This window comes from Esox lucius, chromosome 19 (assembly GCF_011004845.1).
Source record: "Esox lucius isolate fEsoLuc1 chromosome 19, fEsoLuc1.pri, whole genome shotgun sequence".
In the NCBI taxonomy this organism is placed as follows: domain Eukaryota; kingdom Metazoa; phylum Chordata; class Actinopteri; order Esociformes; family Esocidae; genus Esox; species Esox lucius.
In genome coordinates, this window is record NC_047587.1 from 46,232,651 (window position 1) to 46,250,752 (window position 18,102).

Below are 18,102 nucleotides of genomic sequence, written 5' to 3' on the forward strand. Positions count from 1 at the left end.
GCCATGTCATCTGCTATTGTTGGTCCACTGTGTTTTCTGAGGTCCAAGGTCAACGCAGCCATCTACCAGGAAGTTTTAGAGCATATCATGCTTCCTCCTGCTGACCAACTTTATGGAGATGCATATTTTCCAACAGGACTTGGCACCTGCACACAGTGCCAAAGCTACCAGTACCTGGTTTAAGGACCATGGTATCACTGTTCTAAATTGGCCAGCAAACTCGCCTGACCTTAACCCTATAGAAAATCTATGGGGTATTGTGAAGAGGAAGATGCGATACGCAAGACCCAAAAATGCAGAAGAGCTGAAGGCCACTATCAGAGCAACCTGGGCTCTCATAACACCTGAGCATTGCCACAGACTGATCGACTCCATGCCACGCCACATTGCTGCAGTAATTCAGGCAAAAGGAGCCCCAACTAAGTATTGAGTGCTGTACATGCTCATACTTTTCATGTTCATACTTTTCAGTTGGCCAACATTTCTAAAAATATTATTTTTAGTATTGGTCTTCAGTAATATTCAAATTTTCAGAGATACTGAATTTGGGATTTTCATTAGTTGTCAGTTATAATCATCACAATTAAAAGAAATAAACATTAGAAATATATCAGTCTGTGCAATGAATGAATATAATATACAAGTTTCACTTTTTGAATGGAATTACTGACATAGATGAACTTTTTGATGAAATTCTAATTATATGACCAGCACCTGTATTATAAAATAAATATCACTGCAGTTTTCAGTGCTAACCCCTTTCCGTCCTTGTCTTTTTCTATTTAACACAAGTATATTTTTTTAAATTACAATTAGTGTAAACATAAAAAATGTGCCAGAGTCTTACACTGGGCTGGGCCTGGATATGTTAAGTGTCTCAAAGCGTGGCGGTGTAGGATCAGTTTGCTCTTTAGCTATATTAGAATGAATAACATCACATGGATGGGGAACCTGATCATAATTTGACCAGCTTGATTTGGCCATAGATGCATACACTCCTGAGGTATTAGTAGCACTGCTAATCCACCAACACAACACAATGTCATATTGTTTTGTACAACCAAATTGTGCTGTACTAAGCATTTATTGAAACCATCCATACAGTCTAGGTTTTTGTCTCTGGTTATGTATTAGGCAGTGATTACTGGTGACCTGAATGGCTCAAACAAATTTGCTACATCGCAGTGACAAGTGCATGCAAGCAGCAGGGTTCTTTGAGATAGGTCGAGGTCCTCTGACATCTGCGCCCTCCACAGACCTGATTCTGCCCACAGTCAGTGGTTTTGTGATCTATCTGTCCCCATAACTGCAACCCTAAACACACACAGAATTGAACAGACTTTGCTTAGGTCAGCCATGACCTCGATAACCGTTTTGTTCCTTTTTGTCTGTTTTAACTTTTTATTCTCATTATGGCTACTGTATGATTTACAACATTTGTGCAAGCAAGCAAGTTTATTTATATAGCACAATTCATACATAGAAGCAATTCTATGTGCTTTACAAAGAAAAAGAGAAATATAAAAATACAACAGAATAAAATGAAATACTATAATAAAAACTATAAAAAACAATAAAACATCATAATATAGAAAACACTGAATAAGAAAATAGTAATTAAATAAAAACAAAATAAAAACATAACTGGTAGATTCCATGAGGAAGCTATAAAAGCTGTAAGGCTAAACAGTGTGGTTAAGTTTAAGTGCTCAGTCATAGGCGCGTGAAGAGAAGTGTTTTTAACCTGGATTTTAAAATGTATACGCTTGGGGCACGTCTAAGATTTTCTAGTAGTTTATTCTAGTTGTGTGCAGCATAATTGCTAAACACAGCGTCGCCATGTTTAGTTTGGACTCTGGGCTCTACTAGCTGACCTGAGTTCATGACTCTAAGAGCCCTGTTTGGTTTATACTCTTCAAAAATATGAGAAATGTATTCTGAGTTGAAACCATTCAGTGATTTATAGACTTAAAGCACCACTTTAAAATCTATTCTGTAACTGACTGGAAGCCAGTTCAGAGATTAAGAACCGTATTAACTGTAGAAAATGTTGGTTCATCCAGGTATTTATGTGCTCTATACAGTGACATAGTGAGCTGAGCTGAGTTAGAGAGCCATATATATTTGAGTATTATCTGCATAGCTATGGTAGTTAATGTTGTTCTGTAGAATTTGGTCTAGAGGTAGCATATAGAGATTGAACAGAATCAGTCCGAGATCTGATCCCTGGGGATCTCCAGTGTCATAGCCACCCTATCAGAGTCATGATCGCCAGTGGTGAAAAAGTAACTGCCATCTAAATACGATCTGAAACAATTATGGACTATCACAGCGAGTCCTATATAATTTTCCAGTCTGTCTAGAAGTGTTCTATGATCTACAGTGTCAAATGCTGCCCTGAGATCTCATAGATCCAGATCTTTTATTTTAATCTGAATCAATATTCAACCATATATCATTTAAAACTTTTATTAGAACCGTTTCAGTACTGTGGTGATGTTGGAAGCCTGACTGAAATTTGTTTAAGTAAGAGACCGCTTGAGTTCACAAAATTGCTGAGTTGATTGAAGACAACCGTCTCAATGATCTTGGCTATGAAAGGGAGATGTGATACATTTCTGTAGTTGTTCAATATAGATGCATCCAGTGTTCTCTTTTTTAATAGAGGCTTAATGGCAGCTGTTTTAAGAGACGTTGGGAAAATGCCTGATTGCAGAAAATAATTTCAAGTCAAGTCAACTATTTGCTGTATATCCATTGTAATAGAGTTAAAAATAGTTTTAAAAAAGTCAGATGGCAGTGTGTCAAGACAACATGTGGAAGCTTTAAGAAAACTGTTTCTTCTAGGAATTTCTGATCAGTTGTATTAAATTTCAACATAATAACCAAGTCATGTAGTTTCACTAAAGAAACATACAAGTTCTGATGCTATCTGCTATAGAGGGTAAGCTTGTCGACCATGGCAAATAGAGTGCTGTCTATCCCTTCGTAACTCACAGTTGAAGTTACAAAGGCTTTGTTTATAGATGTCATAGTGGATTTGAAGTTGGGCCCTGTCCAGGGCCTCCCCCTGGTAGGGCCACAGTGTCACCGGACCCCCCCGTCTCAGTTCCAAGGTGTTACGCTGCTATATTATTGTGCTGGGGGATATGAGGGATGTACTACTAACTTTTCTCAGTTTCCTACATTACATTTAAGAAGGAGATGAGGTCCTGGTCCACACCTGCGGATTACCTGGTTTGGGGGGCCCGTTGCTGTCCCTGTCCTTGTCCACCTGGTCATACTTCTGACCTAGTCTAAAATCAAATAGACTCTGGATTTAGCCCAGAGAAATGTATTTATTATTCCAATTGGACTCTTAATATCTCACCCGGCACAGCCAGAAGAGGACTGGTCACCCCTCTGAGCCTGGGACCTCTCTAGGTTTCTTCCTAAAATTCGACCTTAGGGAGTTTTTCCTAGCCACTGAAATTCAACACTACTGTTGTTTGCTCCTTGGGGTTTAAGGCCGGGTGTCTCTGTAAAGCACTTTGTGACAACTGCTGTTGTAAAAAGGGCTTTATAAATACATTTGATTGATTGATTGAAGTTGAGTTTTCCTCCACTTACATTCCATGTTCCTAAATTCTCTTGTCAGGGCGCTTACCATCATGGTAGTTCTCCATGGTGCTTTCAGTTTGTTCTTTACCTTTACCGGTGCAACACGATCCATGACATTCAATATTTTGCCATTAATATTATCCAGGAGTACATCAACTGACTCTGTAGTTATTGTTGGGGAGATGGCTTCCATAAACTGAGCATTGGTACTCTCATTAATGTACCTTTTCTTAACAGAAACAGAGTTTACTTGAACATCCGGGGTCATTCGATAAAGACACAAAAATGATCAGACAGGACCAAGTTTAACCATGACAGAGGAAATATCAAGACCTTTGGAGATAATCTGATCTAGAATGTGGCCTTGAGTGAGATAACATTTTGCACTACTTGACACTTTTTATTTGCCGTTATGTTAAAATCCCCTGTTATTTTAAACACATTATAATCAACAGATATAACATTGAGTAGTTCATTGACAAAGGAAGTGGATTCAGATTTACTATCTGAAATCCTCAATAAACAGTATAGCCAAGGCCTTTTGAGTGTTATATTATTAGTGAGCAGTGAACTAAATACTATGTGTAGTGGAAATGTGCAAATAGCTATGAGTAAGAATGAAAAGGTAAAACAAAGAAACGTGAATATTAGGTTCACAAATGTTTTGATTCTGGCTGCATTCTTATCATGGCACAATGTCACAATGCTTGGTACTATGATTGCAGAATTTCACCTAGCAGATACAGAAGTTTGATTTCATATTCAATGTGTGTCTAAGATCTAAGGGAGATATGTCTCCTAATGTGGTCATACATTTGACAGAATGTAAGGAAGTGCATTTCTAATTAAAAACCTAATATACACTGATGAGCCAAAACATTATGACCACTCACAGGTGAAGCAAATAATGTGCATCACAACCTGCTTTGATGGCCCTTGTGACAACTGTCGAAAGCAACTGCAATGGACACACGAGAATCGGAAGAGGGTCATCCGATCTGATGAATCTTGTTTTCTTTTACATCACATGGATGGCCCTTGCGCCATATACCTGGGGGAGTGATGGTGCGAGGGTGTGATTCCCTGCGCAATATCCTGAAAAAGACGACAAGCTGGTGGAGGGAGTGTGATGCCCTGGGCGATTTTCTTGGAAACCCTGGGTCTGGGCGTCCATGGGGAGATCAATTAGCTGACCAGATACACCCCTTCATGGCAATGGTATTCCCTGATGGCAGTGGCCTCTTTCAGCAGGATAATGCGCCCTGCCACAAAGCAAAAATGGTTCATGAATTGTTTGAGGAACACAACAACGAGTTCTAGGCATTGACTTGGTCTTCAAAATCTTCAGATCTCAATCCAATCGAGCATCTGTGGGATGTAATGGACAAACAAGTCCGATCCACAGCGCAACAACATATTAGGCAGGTGGTCATAATGTTTTGACTCATCGGTGTGCACTTCCTGCAAATTTAATTTGTCGGAAGGTTTCAGAAGCATTTTCTTTTCATTAAACTCAGCTGAATTTCTTGTGATTTGAATCTCTCATGTTTTTCTGACCACAAAATAAAACACCTCTTAACCTAACCCAGAACTGAAAATGGACTTTTTCCTAATAGTGACCAGTGCTGTTAAATACATTGTCATTCTTTCTTATTTATTTTGCCAATCTCTTTTTTGGAGGAATATACAATGATGTGCATGTCTACTAGCACCTCCCACGTTTTTCCCTAAACCTTAGCCAAACCCTGACCCTTACCCGGCTGGTAGCAAAGTGAAATAATTGAAAGTTTGTTAGAATGAATCCCCTCACTGGCAAGTGAAAAACCTGTCGTTATATTCTAGAACAAGTCAGTTAACCCTAATTCATCCATGGATATTGTTGTATATTGTGGCTTGATCCTACACATAAATATAAGAGAAATATAACCTTTCAGGTAAAAAAAAAAAGTTTAATGTGTAGACTATTGTGTGTGCATGTGTGTGCATTTGCACACGTGTGTCAGTATATGCATTTGACCACGTTTTTGTGTGCATGAATATATGTGTGTGTTTACTGATGGTTCAGCCCACCTCAAGTGGACATGTGGCAGTTTTAAATTAAAGTAATTCATCTGGTTCGCTTTCTCCACGCAGCACCCTGACACAAATGTATTCCACTTGCCATGGGTAATGGAGCCGATAGGGGTTTGGAGAGAGTGTAAGGACTGCCTTTAGGTACACACTTATACGTACACATACACGCATACATATTGAGTATATATAATCTGGCTGAAACAGAAATGCAAACACACACTTCATTTACATATTGCACTCCCATGATGATTGATTAAATGTAAATCACTATTAGATTGGATTCAACTTTGTCATCGAACAGTACAAGTACAGTACAATGAAATGCAGTTGGCATTTAACCAGAAATGCAAATACAAGAGTATCAAGTAAATGGGTATTACAAGTGGAATGTATACATTTGAAATGAAGGCAAATGCAGTACAATGGCAATACTGTGCAATTAAGGCACATGGATGAGGGCAGAAAAAGTATTTAGTATAATGAATGTTACAGGTGCGATGAATAGTTGTGCGGTTACAAATGGCAATTCTAAATGGCATTCTAAATGTGCAATTGAGTCAAGTTTGAGTAAGGTAAAATGTGAAGACATAGCAGCAATGTAGACATGTCTATATAACAACTGAAAAATGCAAGTCCGATGGCAATTCTAAGTGTGCAATAAAGGCAAATTTAAGGTGCAAGGTGGCATGTGCAACTGAAATGCAGGAATAGCAGCTGTGAGGTTCCCGAGGTAGACCCATACCCGTAACAACTGAAAACTACCTTATCAGACTTGGCAAGGCAGTGTCAGAGTAGTAGTACAAAGGGAGTAGTGCAACAAGGTCCCTAAGAGGTGGGGGGGTGGTATAGTTAGTGACGGGTCAACGAGATCAGCAGGGTTACAGTAGCTGTTCCTGAGTTTGCTGGTGTGGGAATGAAGAGACCTGTACTGCCTGCCTGCCAGCCAGTTTTTGGCATGGATGTAAAGGGTCCCTGCACCCTATGCAGACACGTAGAGGTCTACGATGGCTGGGAGCTCGGCACCAGTTACAGTGGGGACAACAAGTATTTGATACAGTTCGAATTTTGTAGGTTTTCCCACTTACAAAGCATGTAGAAGGCTGTCATTTTTATCATAGGTACTCTTCAACTGTGAGTGACGGAAACTAAAACAAAAATCCAGAAAATCACATTGTATGATTTTTAAGTAATACATTTGCACATAATTGCATGACATAAGTATTTGATACATCAGAAAAGCAGAACTATATTTGGTACAGAAACTTAATTTGCGATTACAGAGATCATACATTTCCTATAGTTCTTGACCAGGTTTGCACACACTGCAGCAGGGATTTTTTGCCCACTCCTCCATACAGACCTTCTCCAGATCCTTCAGGTTTCGAGGCTGTCGCTGGGCAATACAGATTTTCAAATCCCTCCAAAGATTTTCTATTGGGTTCAGGTCTGGAGACTGGCTAGGCCACTCCAGGACCTTGAGATGCTTCTTACGGAGCCACTTTTTAGTTGCCCTGACTGTGTGTTTCAGGTTGTTTTCATGCTGGAAGACCTAGCCACGAACCATCTTCAATGCTCTCACTGAGGGAAGGAGGTTGTTGGCCAAGATCTCGCGAAACATTGCCCCATCCATCCGTCATTGGCAAACTTCAGACGGGCCTGGACATGCGCTGGCTTGAGCAGGGGGACCTTGCGTGCGCTGCAGGATTTTAATCTTTGAGACTGTGGTCCCAGCTTTCTTCAGGTCATTGACCAGGTCCTGCCATGTAGTTCTGGGCTAATCCCTCACCTTCCTCATGATTATTGATGCCCCAAGAGGTGAGATCTTGCATGGAGCCCCAGACTGAGGGAGATTGACCTTCATCTTGAACATCTTCCATTTTCGAATAATTGCGCCAACAGTTGTTGCCTTCTCACCAAGCTGCTTGCCTCTTGTCCTGTAGCCCATCCCAGCCTTGTGCCGGTCTACAATTTTATCCCTGATGTCCTTACACAGCTCTCTGGTCTTGGCCATTGTGGAGAGGTTGGAGTCTGTTTGAGTGTGTGTATGGACAGGTGTCTTTGATACAGGTAGCGAGTGGAGAACAGGAGGGCTTCTTAAAGAAAAACGAACAGGTCTGTGAGAGCTGGAATTCATACTGGTTGTTAGGTGATAAAATACTTATGTCATGCAATAAAATGCAAATTAATTATAAAAAAATCATAAAATTTAATTTTCTGGATTTTTGTTTTAGATTCCGTCTCTCACAGTTGAAGTGTTCCTATGATAAAAATTACAGACTTCTACATGCTTTGTAAGTAGTAAAACCTGCAAAATCTGCAGTTTATCAAATACTTGTTCTCCCCACTGTATGTGCTGGCCCAATTGCAGGGCCTTCTGCTCGGCTATGGAGCAACCGCCAAACCACACTGTGGCGCAGAATACTTTTGATTGTGCAGCAGTTCTCAAGAATCTTGGAGGACAGGCAGGCCTTCTTCAGCCTCTTCAAAAAGTACAGGCACTGCTGCACCTTTTTGACCAAGGCTGAGGTGTTGAGGGTCCAGGAAATGTCCTCGGAGATGTTAACACCCAGGAATTAGAAGGTGGACACATGCTCCACCTTAGTGCCGTCGACGAGAACTGGGGCATAACTGCAGCCTTTAGACTTCCTATAATCCACAATGAGTGCCTTGGTTTTCTTTGCAGTGTTCTTCATGTTGTTGTCAGTCTACCATGCTTCCAGGTGCTTGACCTCCTCCTTGTAGGCTGACTGTTATTGTCAAGGATCAGGCCTGCGAACTGGTGTCTTCTGCAAATTTGATGATGGTGTTGGAACTGTGTACAGGAACACAGTCGTGGGTGAAGTGGGAGTACAGGAGTGGTCTCAGCATGCAGCCTTGTAGAACACCAGTGATGAGGTGAGGTTGTCTTACCTGACAGACTGGGGTCTGTTAGTTAGGAAGTCCAGAGTCCAGTTGCAGAGAGAGGGGCTGACCACCAGGTCATGGAGTTTATTGACCAGCCTAGAGGGGATTACCATGTTGACTGCTGAGCTAAAGTCTATGAATAACATTCTTACATAGGTGTTCTCTTTGTCCAGGTGAGTCAGGGCAGAGTGTCAAGCTGTGGGGATGGCATCCTCTGTAGACCTGTTCGACCGGTTGGCAAACTGGTGTTAGGGGTGTCTGAAGGTGGGCCGGAACTAGTCTTTCGAAGCACTTTATGATTGTGGGAGTGAATGCGCCAGGTAGGAAGTAATTCAGGTTAGATGCAGTCGACTTTTTCAGCACTGGCACAATGGTTCCGGTCTTGAAGCACGTTGGGACAACTGCCTGGGCCAGTGACAGGCTGAAAATGTCAGTGAAGACCCCGGCCAGCTGCCCAGCATATGCTCTGAGCACACGCCCGGGGAAGCCATCAGGACAAGTAGCCACCTGTTTAACTCGGTGATGGAGATGTCACTGGCTGTGGGGGTAGAGTTGGCCTCTGAAGGCAGCGTTGCATACCTTTTAGCAGTTGTCAGACCTCTCTGTTCATCCATGGCTTCTGGTTGGGGAAGGTCTTTATTTTTTTGTGGGTGGTGACACTGTTGATGTAATCCAGAGCGGAGGAAGTATATGTTTCAATGTCCGTATGGGAGACAAGAGTGGCTTGAGTGGCAAACAAACTCCAGTCTGTGTGTTGAAACTGGTGCTGTAGAAGTGACTCTGACCCCTCTGGCCACACTTTGACTGTCCTCACTGATGGTTTCACATGTTTAATGAGGGGTAAATACTTGGGGAATAGGAACAATGAAAGATGATCAGACATTCTGGCTTTGTATGCCTCCGGTATTTTTGTATTCACATGGTCTAGTGTATTGTCTACTCTGGTGGATCAGGAGACATTTAGTTGGGATTAGGGAAAAACAGTTTTCAGATATGACTGGTTGCATTACCCTGCAACCAGAAAAAAGCCACCTGGGAACAAAAGGATTGGAACCCTTCTTGGACTAGGCAGGAGAACAGATGGTTAAAGTACCTAGTGATCCTGATATTTATACAGACGTGTATCACAATCAAAGTAAAGATTTACATACCAGGCAATAGAAAGACAGACATTTCCCAAATGTACCTTAGTTCAAAATTTCCATAACAATCCATCCTCTTGATACCTGTGACGATGAGGTGACGGACAGCCCTGTCATCTCCCGCTTTTCCCGGTTTACTTTTCCTTCATGAACAAATCCCAGACTTGTCTTGTGTCTTTGATTATCACTCACACCTGGTCCCAATCCGGTCATTTGTATGTGTTTAAATTTTGCTCCTCTGCTCCCCTCATTTGTCGGTCATTGTTCACATGTCTTCATTTGTTACTGTACGTGGTGAGTGTTCCGTTTTGGTTTGTACCTTTTGTTTCGTTTAGTGTTTCAAGTGCTGTGTTTATTTGATAACATTTCAAAACAGACTGCCACTATACCTGCGCCTGGTTCCTTCAATTTCCACCACAACACCAATCGTGACAATACCAAATCAACCCTTGGTATCAATCCTTAAACAGTTTACTCATTAGGATGTAGACTTCAACAAAACAGTACTTTTTAACAACTTGAAGGGAACAAATCTGAAATGTCTGGATCCTCATTTACATGCTTCTAGACGATTACCTTCGTATTAACTCCAAGACCACATTTTCATTACACAGAACTATAACATAGTACAGCAAAACCTTTTATGTCAATATCATTGGTCAAAGGAAATTTATTCAAGTGACACATATATTGACAGTATGGGATATTTAGCATCGACACATGGGTGTGTAAACACCTATCACTGAATACATCCTTCTATTTGTCACTGTTACAAAGTCCTCTCATGCCAATTGCTCGATTCACTGAAAAGTCCTCTCGTGGTTCCAATAAGATGTACTTCCAAAGTCATCACAAATGTTCAGCTCCTCAAAACGTCAGACAGTCAGTAATGAACCATTTCTTGGGAGACCATTGTAACAGAATGTGAAAGTCAGATCTATTTATTCCAAGGTGTTGTCCTTCATAGCTCAAATGCAGGTTACCATGACACAGCTCTAGTTGTCTTCATTCTAGCTGCTTTATCAGCCTGGTCAGTAGAATCTGTGTGCTCTCCTTTGTAAAGGGCTCTACCGCTGCAGACCAGGTCGGAAGTGATGGTTACCAGTACCAGAAAACTCACTTTTCCCTCAGTGACTTCAATTCACTGTGCCTAATCTTTAAACACTGAAGCCTACCCCAGGGTAGAGTCCGCTTGTAGCTGTAGGACAGTCTGTGTTTGTGTTTGTGTGTGTGTGTGTGTGTGTGAGATCCATCTTATCTCAGCCCACCTCACAGTTGTCCTTCAGAGCCAAACTCAGTCTTTCAGGGCTCCAACAAGTCCTCTGTTGCTGAATCACTTTCAAGTGTCCTGTACCTGTCAGTGAATTCTCCTTGAAAAGATTAGTTGCAATTGCACAGTACACAATCAGAAATATGTCCATTACATTAGCTTGTTGCATCTTGCTAATGCATTAGAACCCAGTCCTACCAAACACTCAAACCTATATTTCCAATGTGTTTCTGCTTCCTTTGTTTAAATAGACTAGAAACAGTATAGTTAAAACATTAACATTTCTGGTGTAGCAAAATAACAATTCCACTCTTTTCTATAGTTGGTTTAGCAACCAACAAATAGCAAAACTACAAAAAGAACAGAAGAACACAATTTCCCATTGCTGTTCCAATTACTCATCAGTTAAGATAGTTTGCTTACATTGAAGCATCACTCTCAAAGAGTGGTTCATGAACAATTATCAGTTCACCTAAGCAGATCTCCGTTGATATATATTTACATCTGATTGTGTTGTCTCGGAACTACAATCAACTTCACCTTTGCTTCACATAAATGATCAAATACCTTATTGCAAATCAAAACATTTCACAAATAAATAAACCTAAATAAACTTGTCAACCAGTAACATTCCAATGATTGCCTAATAGGACAGAAATTAAGTACACAGGTATACATGTCTAAAAATAATGAAGAATCATTGAATATATGAATAAACATGGAATTTACATTTCCGGTTTCTTCGAGTCAAAACCAGAATAATGAACAGTATTCAGTGTAGCCGAATTATACATACATACATCTTCTTCCACTTCATCCGGGGCCGGGTCGCGGGGGCAGCAGTCTAAGCAGAGATGCCCAGACTTCCCTCTCCCCAGACACTTCCTCCAGCTCTACCGAGGCGTTCCCAGACCAGCCGGGAGACATAGTCCCTCCAGCGTGTCCTAGGTCTTCCCCGGGGTCTCCTCCCGGTGGGACGGGACCGGAAACACCTTCCCAGGAAGGCGTTCCGTAGGCATCCGAAACAGATGCCCAAGCCACCTCAGCTGACCCCTCTTAATGTGTAGGAGCAGCGGCTCTACTCTGAGCTCCTCCCGGGTGACCGAGCTTCTCACCCTATCTCTAAGGGATCGCCCAGCCACCCTGCGGAGCTCATTTCGGCCGCCTGTATCCGGGATCTTGTCCTTTCGGTCATGACCCAAAGCTCATGACCATAGGTGAGAGTAGGAACGTAGATTGACCGGTAAATCGAGAGCTTCGCTTTGCGGCTCAGCTCTTTCTTCACCACGACAGACCGATACATCGACCGCATTACTGCAGAAGCTGCACCGATCCGTCTGTCAATCTCCCGTTCCATCCTTCCCTCACTCGTGAACAAGACCTCTAGATACTTAAACTCCTCCACTTGAGGCAGGCACTCTCCACCAACCTGAAGTGGGCAAGACACCCTTTTCCGACTGAGGACCATGGCCTCGGATTTGGAGGTGCTGATTCTCATCCCCACCGCTTCACACTCGGCTGCAAACCGTCCCAGTGCATGCTGAAGGTCCTGGTTTGAAGGGGCCAACACGACAACATCATCCGCAAAGAGCAGAGACGAAATCGTGTGGTACCCAAACCTGACACCCTCCGGCCCCTGGCTGCGCCTAGAAATTCTGTCCATAAAAATTATGTAGCCGAATTAGAATACCCAATTTTGATAATGTCACCAGTTAGTCTGTTTCTCTTCTAAAGAGTTCAAACGAGTCAAAAAACCCATCTCAAACAGCCCCCCACCCCACACACTGGTCTTTGAGTGAGTGAATTGAGCACTCCAGGGGGTCTGTACCTCTCTTTACAATTTAGACTATGTAAAACTTCTCAACTTGGTTTTCTAGAATAGAACCCAAATTAGACAAACACTGAACGGACACTAAGGAATGCCAATTTTAACAAGTGTAAATTTTATAACTATGCAAACAGGAAAATCCAATACTTCATGTAATTCTTTAAATACCTATTTAATTCTCTTTGAACTCTATGTTCAACTCTTTTTCATCATAGATGATAATATCATACAGTCCCCCCTGCTTTCACGACAGAGTAAACAGAAAATGACTCCAAGCATGAAAGCAGAACCATTACAGAACGGACATAAAAAGAAAATCAATATGAATCTAACATTCATTCAGTAAAGAGTCACAAACTGAATATCCATCAAAAACTGAAAATGACAAAAACCCAACATCCACAAACCAAATCAAAACAACAAATGCGCCACACGTTCGCTCGTGTGAAGGAATTATCAACCATATAACCCATAAACAAAGTTGTCTCACCCAGTGAAACTCCCAAATTAGCATTTCCACACGCAATGGCCAAACTAAGTGGTGACAACACAAACATCATGACTCAATGAACCTCCTAAAGCTTAGGGAATTTTCTCAACTTCGATGCATGTCTATGTTTGTAGCGTTTACTACGTCACGGGTGTTCAACAGCAATGTAACGCAGGTAACTAGGTGGGAGGTTCACTTACCTGATTAGAGCACGGGCCAGTCAAGAGTTGAAACGTTGACCAGTAAAATCCATGTGTTGGACTCCAGTACTGAATAAGCACGGGCTATAAGCGGGAGCGAGTATTAGTTTTGACATGTTGTCTCGTCAGGAGAGATACGCCACCGGTTTATAACCTGCTATTTGTGGACTAATTAGCTGTTTGTGGAAAATCAATCAGTTTAAATAAAAAAACACAACGAGTCATAACAACATGTCCTCTCCTGATGCCCCTTTCGGTGGGGAGATTCTTAAAGAACCAAACAATGTTATTTAAAATAGTGGCGGTCAGCCAAAACCAGAATCTCAACTTTCATGCATATTCCACGCATCGACATCAAGATTGTTCTAGTTATGAATAATGGGGGATGACTTTAGGTCTCTACCCTTACTACAAATAAGTTTCAAAACCAAATATTTTGACATAAAAGCTATTGAGAGGAAAACATTAGTTTGCACTTAACGTTTGATTAACCCAAAACTGAATACACTCATGTTGGGCTAATTACCACAGGTGAGAACAGTCAAAACCGTCAAATTTAACCCGTAGTAAGAGTCTACTTTGATTTAATGGGAAAGGTTGGTAGAGGCCAACCCAGGGGGTCTGCCCCCCTTTCTAGAGCCCAGGAGTGTACCCACCAGAAGGTAGGCCATAAAGGGCCCAAAAGATTGCTTAAAATGTTAATGAAACTTTCATGAAAGATCCCACACAAAAACGTGATATGGTATTCAGAGTGTCTGTAGTAAAAGACGTCATGATTTCAACTTGGCCAATATCCCACGTTAACTGAATGTTCAGAGTTATTACCCCACTCATCTAATATACACTCACCTAAAGGAACACCTGTTCAATTTCTCATTAATGCAATTATCTAATCAACCAATCACATGGCAGTTGCTTCAATGCATTTAGGGGTGTGGTCCTGGTCAAGACAATCTCCTGAACTCCAAACTGAATGTCAGAATGGTAAAGAAAGGTGATTTAAGCAATTTTGAGCGTGGCATGGTTGTTGGTGCCAGACGGGCCGGTCTGATTATTACACAATCTGCTCAGTTACTGAGATTTTCACACACAACCATTTCTAGGGTTTACAAAGAGTGGTGTGAAAAGGGAAAAACATCCAGTATGCGGCAGTCCTGTGGGCGAAAATGCCTTGTTGATGCTAGAGGTCAGAGGAGAATGGGCCAACTGATTCAAGCTGATAGAAGAGCAACTTTGACTGAAATAACCACTCGTTACAACCGAGGTATGCAGCAAAGCATTTGTGAAGCCATAGCACGCACAACCTTGAGGCGGATGGGTTACAACAGCAGAAGACCCCACCGGGTACCACTCATAAATAGGAAATAGGAAAAAGAGGCTACAATTTGCACAAGCTCACCAAAACTGGACAGTTGAAGACTGGAAGAATGTTGCCTTGTCTGATGAGTCTCGATTTCTGTTGAGACATTCAGATGGTAGAGTCCGAATTTGGCGTAAACAGAATGAGAACATGGATCCATCATGCCTTGTTACCACTGTGCAGGCTGGTGGTGGGGATGTTTTCTTGGCACACTTTTGGCCCCTTAGTGCCAATTGGGCATCGTTTAAATGCCACAGCCTACCTGAGCATTGTTTCTGACCATGTCCATCCCTTTATGACCACCATGTACCCATCCTCTGATGGCTACTTCCAGCAGGATAATGTGCCATGTCACAAAGCTCGAATCATTTCAAATTGGTTTCTTGAACATGACAATGAGTTCACTGTACTGAAATGGCCCCCACATTCACCAGATCTCAACCCAATAGAGCATTTTGGGATGTGGTGGAACGGGAGCTTCGTGCCCTGGATGTGCATCCAACAAATCTCCATCAACTGCAAGATGCTATCCTATCAATATGGGCCAACATTTCTAAAGAATGCTTTCAGCACCTTGTTGAATCAATGCCACGTAGAATTAAGGCAGTTCTGAAGGCGAAAGGGGGTCAAACACAGTATTAGTATGGTGTTCCTAATAATCCTTTAGGTGAGTGTAATTGCCGTTTGTAAAAAAAAAAAAAAACAGCAGGGAGAAAAACTCTCAAGAAAAGCCAAGTTAACAGAAAACAGATGCACGAAAATCAAGTGATCCCAAGGACACTCAATCTAGAGCACTAAACACTGTCACATCAATCTACCTCATTTGTCAGTTTCCCAGGTTAGAATTTAAACTCCTGTAATGAGTATCAGGCGTTGGTCTTTATACACATGCTTCACCCCAGTAATCATTGTAAATACAAAGTGAAACTACATTACTTAACCAAACCCCAAAACATTAAAAATATGATGTCTAATTTTACGTGATTTTGCTGTTTGGGGAATAAACGGGCCGTGGCTATATTGAATGCAGATCCAGTCTTCACGGGAAACAGAGTGTTTTCTTAACGTTGAAGACTACTCCATACTACTCCATACAAGGAGAGAGAAACACAATATTTTAACCTGACCTAATGGAACCACAATACCATATTGTACCAAAGTAGAAAAGCATCACTGTACCAATTTCCAATCTATCTCTCTAATAAAACTTTAGACATTATTCTTGTATACAATCCTAAGTTAGCAGGCGAACACCTCCACGTTTGCCAGCCACCAGCACAACACTAGAAGGCAAATTTCTATTTTGTGGATTCGGCACTAAGGTAACGGCCGAAAGAGTGGGCCCCGCCAAAGAATCACAACGACGACGCAATGATTGCGTTCACCCAAGTGTACACCCAACAAAGGAAAACCAAACTTCCAGGTTAACAACAATCTTGAACAAATACAATATTCCACTAAGGAATACAGAGTGCTGCTTAAAATCCTGCACGAATCGCCCCGCAAAGACAGCATGGGAGTGTTACCAGTGCTAACAGGACACGAAAAAACAACAGCCTTTTCTTCACCACAGTTACTATAACTGAAATACTATTAAAAAAATTACTCCTACAAACCGAACCTTCTCAAGCCCAGCAATCCTGACATACTGAAACCAACCACCTAGTTTACTAAACCCTATGAAATGGTATAAATCCTGTATACTGTAAATATGTCAGAGAGAAAAAACAGGGCTGTATTAAGGAATGATCTCACTGGTCGATGCTCTCTGGTCCGTCTGATCTGACCGTCAGAACCCCTCCCTCAGGCGGTTCACTGTTCCTGCGTGTTCTCGTTGGATCGTCCGTGGTGAGGCCAAAAGAGGCAGCCGGAACTGTCTCTTTTCTTGCGGGAACACAACATCCAAACAGCCGTTGTCTTGGTTCCCACTGGTATCTTTCCAAATCCAATGTCCAGTCGAATGTCTAGCAGTAGCTTCAATTATTTAAACGTAGCGGTTTGCATAGTCTCTTCATCAACCCCGGGTCTGTAGTCATCTTTGGTTTCAGTCGCTGCAAACAAAGGAGATTACAGATCTGGTGTGTACTACTCCCTCCTTTTTGACCTTTTCTTGACCCGCTGAGACACTCCCAACACTTCCAAAGTGGAGCAAAACGGCCTCCAGACAGCCTACTGCATCACCACGTTCACAACGAAAAGCTCCATAGAGCGAAAGGAGTTGGGGGCAATCTCGGACACCAGCGGGGTTGGCTACGTTGCTTGGAAATGTCCTCCACTGATGCAGCGTTGCCGGGCGGGATGGGACCACGCAAACCCCCAAGAAATCCCAGCGATCGGCCTGGAGGAACACTGTGGGAGAGTGTGGGTGGTCAGAGGGACAATCCATCCAACCTGAACGAAAATAACTACATCACAGAGATCAACATACCCCACACAAACTTTCCCAAAGCTTGCAGAGTTTCTACATACCGTAGACTACGCCTTCCAAACAACTTTATATCATACCTTCTGCAACTCCAATACGTCACCTCGGCCATATTCCTCCAATCTGCCCGGTAGGTCAGGCATCCGACACCGAACAAAAACCGGAAAACCTAATAACTCCATAACCATTTTATTAATTCATCTCATTACACGTGAGCGTTCCCCGCACGCCAGAACCACTTTAACTTAATGTGCCCTAACACATAGAAGTGCACTAACACTTTCATCTCCCTTCTTGGTCTAGGCAGGAGAACAGATGGTCAAAGTACCTATTGATGCTGATATTTATACAGAGTGTCACAATCAAAGTAAAGATTTACATACCAGGCAATAGAAAGACAGAAATTTCTCAAATGTACCTTAGTTCAAAAGTTAGCCTGGGGCTCTACGCTATGCAAATTATTTGAAAATGCCACTGTAGCGTGCAGTGTGTCTTTGTGTGTGTGTGTGTGTGTGTGTGTGTGTGTGGGTCCTTGCATGTGATTTTGTGCACTTGTGATTGAGAATCCCACAGACAGGTAAGTAAGTGTAGAATTAATGGACAAACTAGTTGCGGAATAAATGAAATCAAAGAAATATACTGAATATGTAGAATTCATTATTGCAACAGTGATAACTCTCAGGGTAGCTTACTTGTTGATCTGATCCCAGCTGAGAAGTGTTTACTAGGCAGGGCAAGCTATTTAGTCTTAGCCTAAGTTGACCTTATTCAAATGCTGTTGTAGTGCACCTTTGGGTCTATCCCATCTGT

The 18,102-nt window shown here is 42.0% G+C and overlaps 1 protein-coding gene across 5 annotated transcripts in view; it reads left to right on the forward strand.

Annotated features, from left to right (window-relative positions):
• LOC105008069 (serine/threonine-protein kinase BRSK2) overlaps nucleotides 1-18,102 on the forward strand; it is an 864,007-nt gene that overhangs the window by 576,319 nt on the left and 269,586 nt on the right. The gene's annotated exons all lie outside the window — the stretch shown is intronic.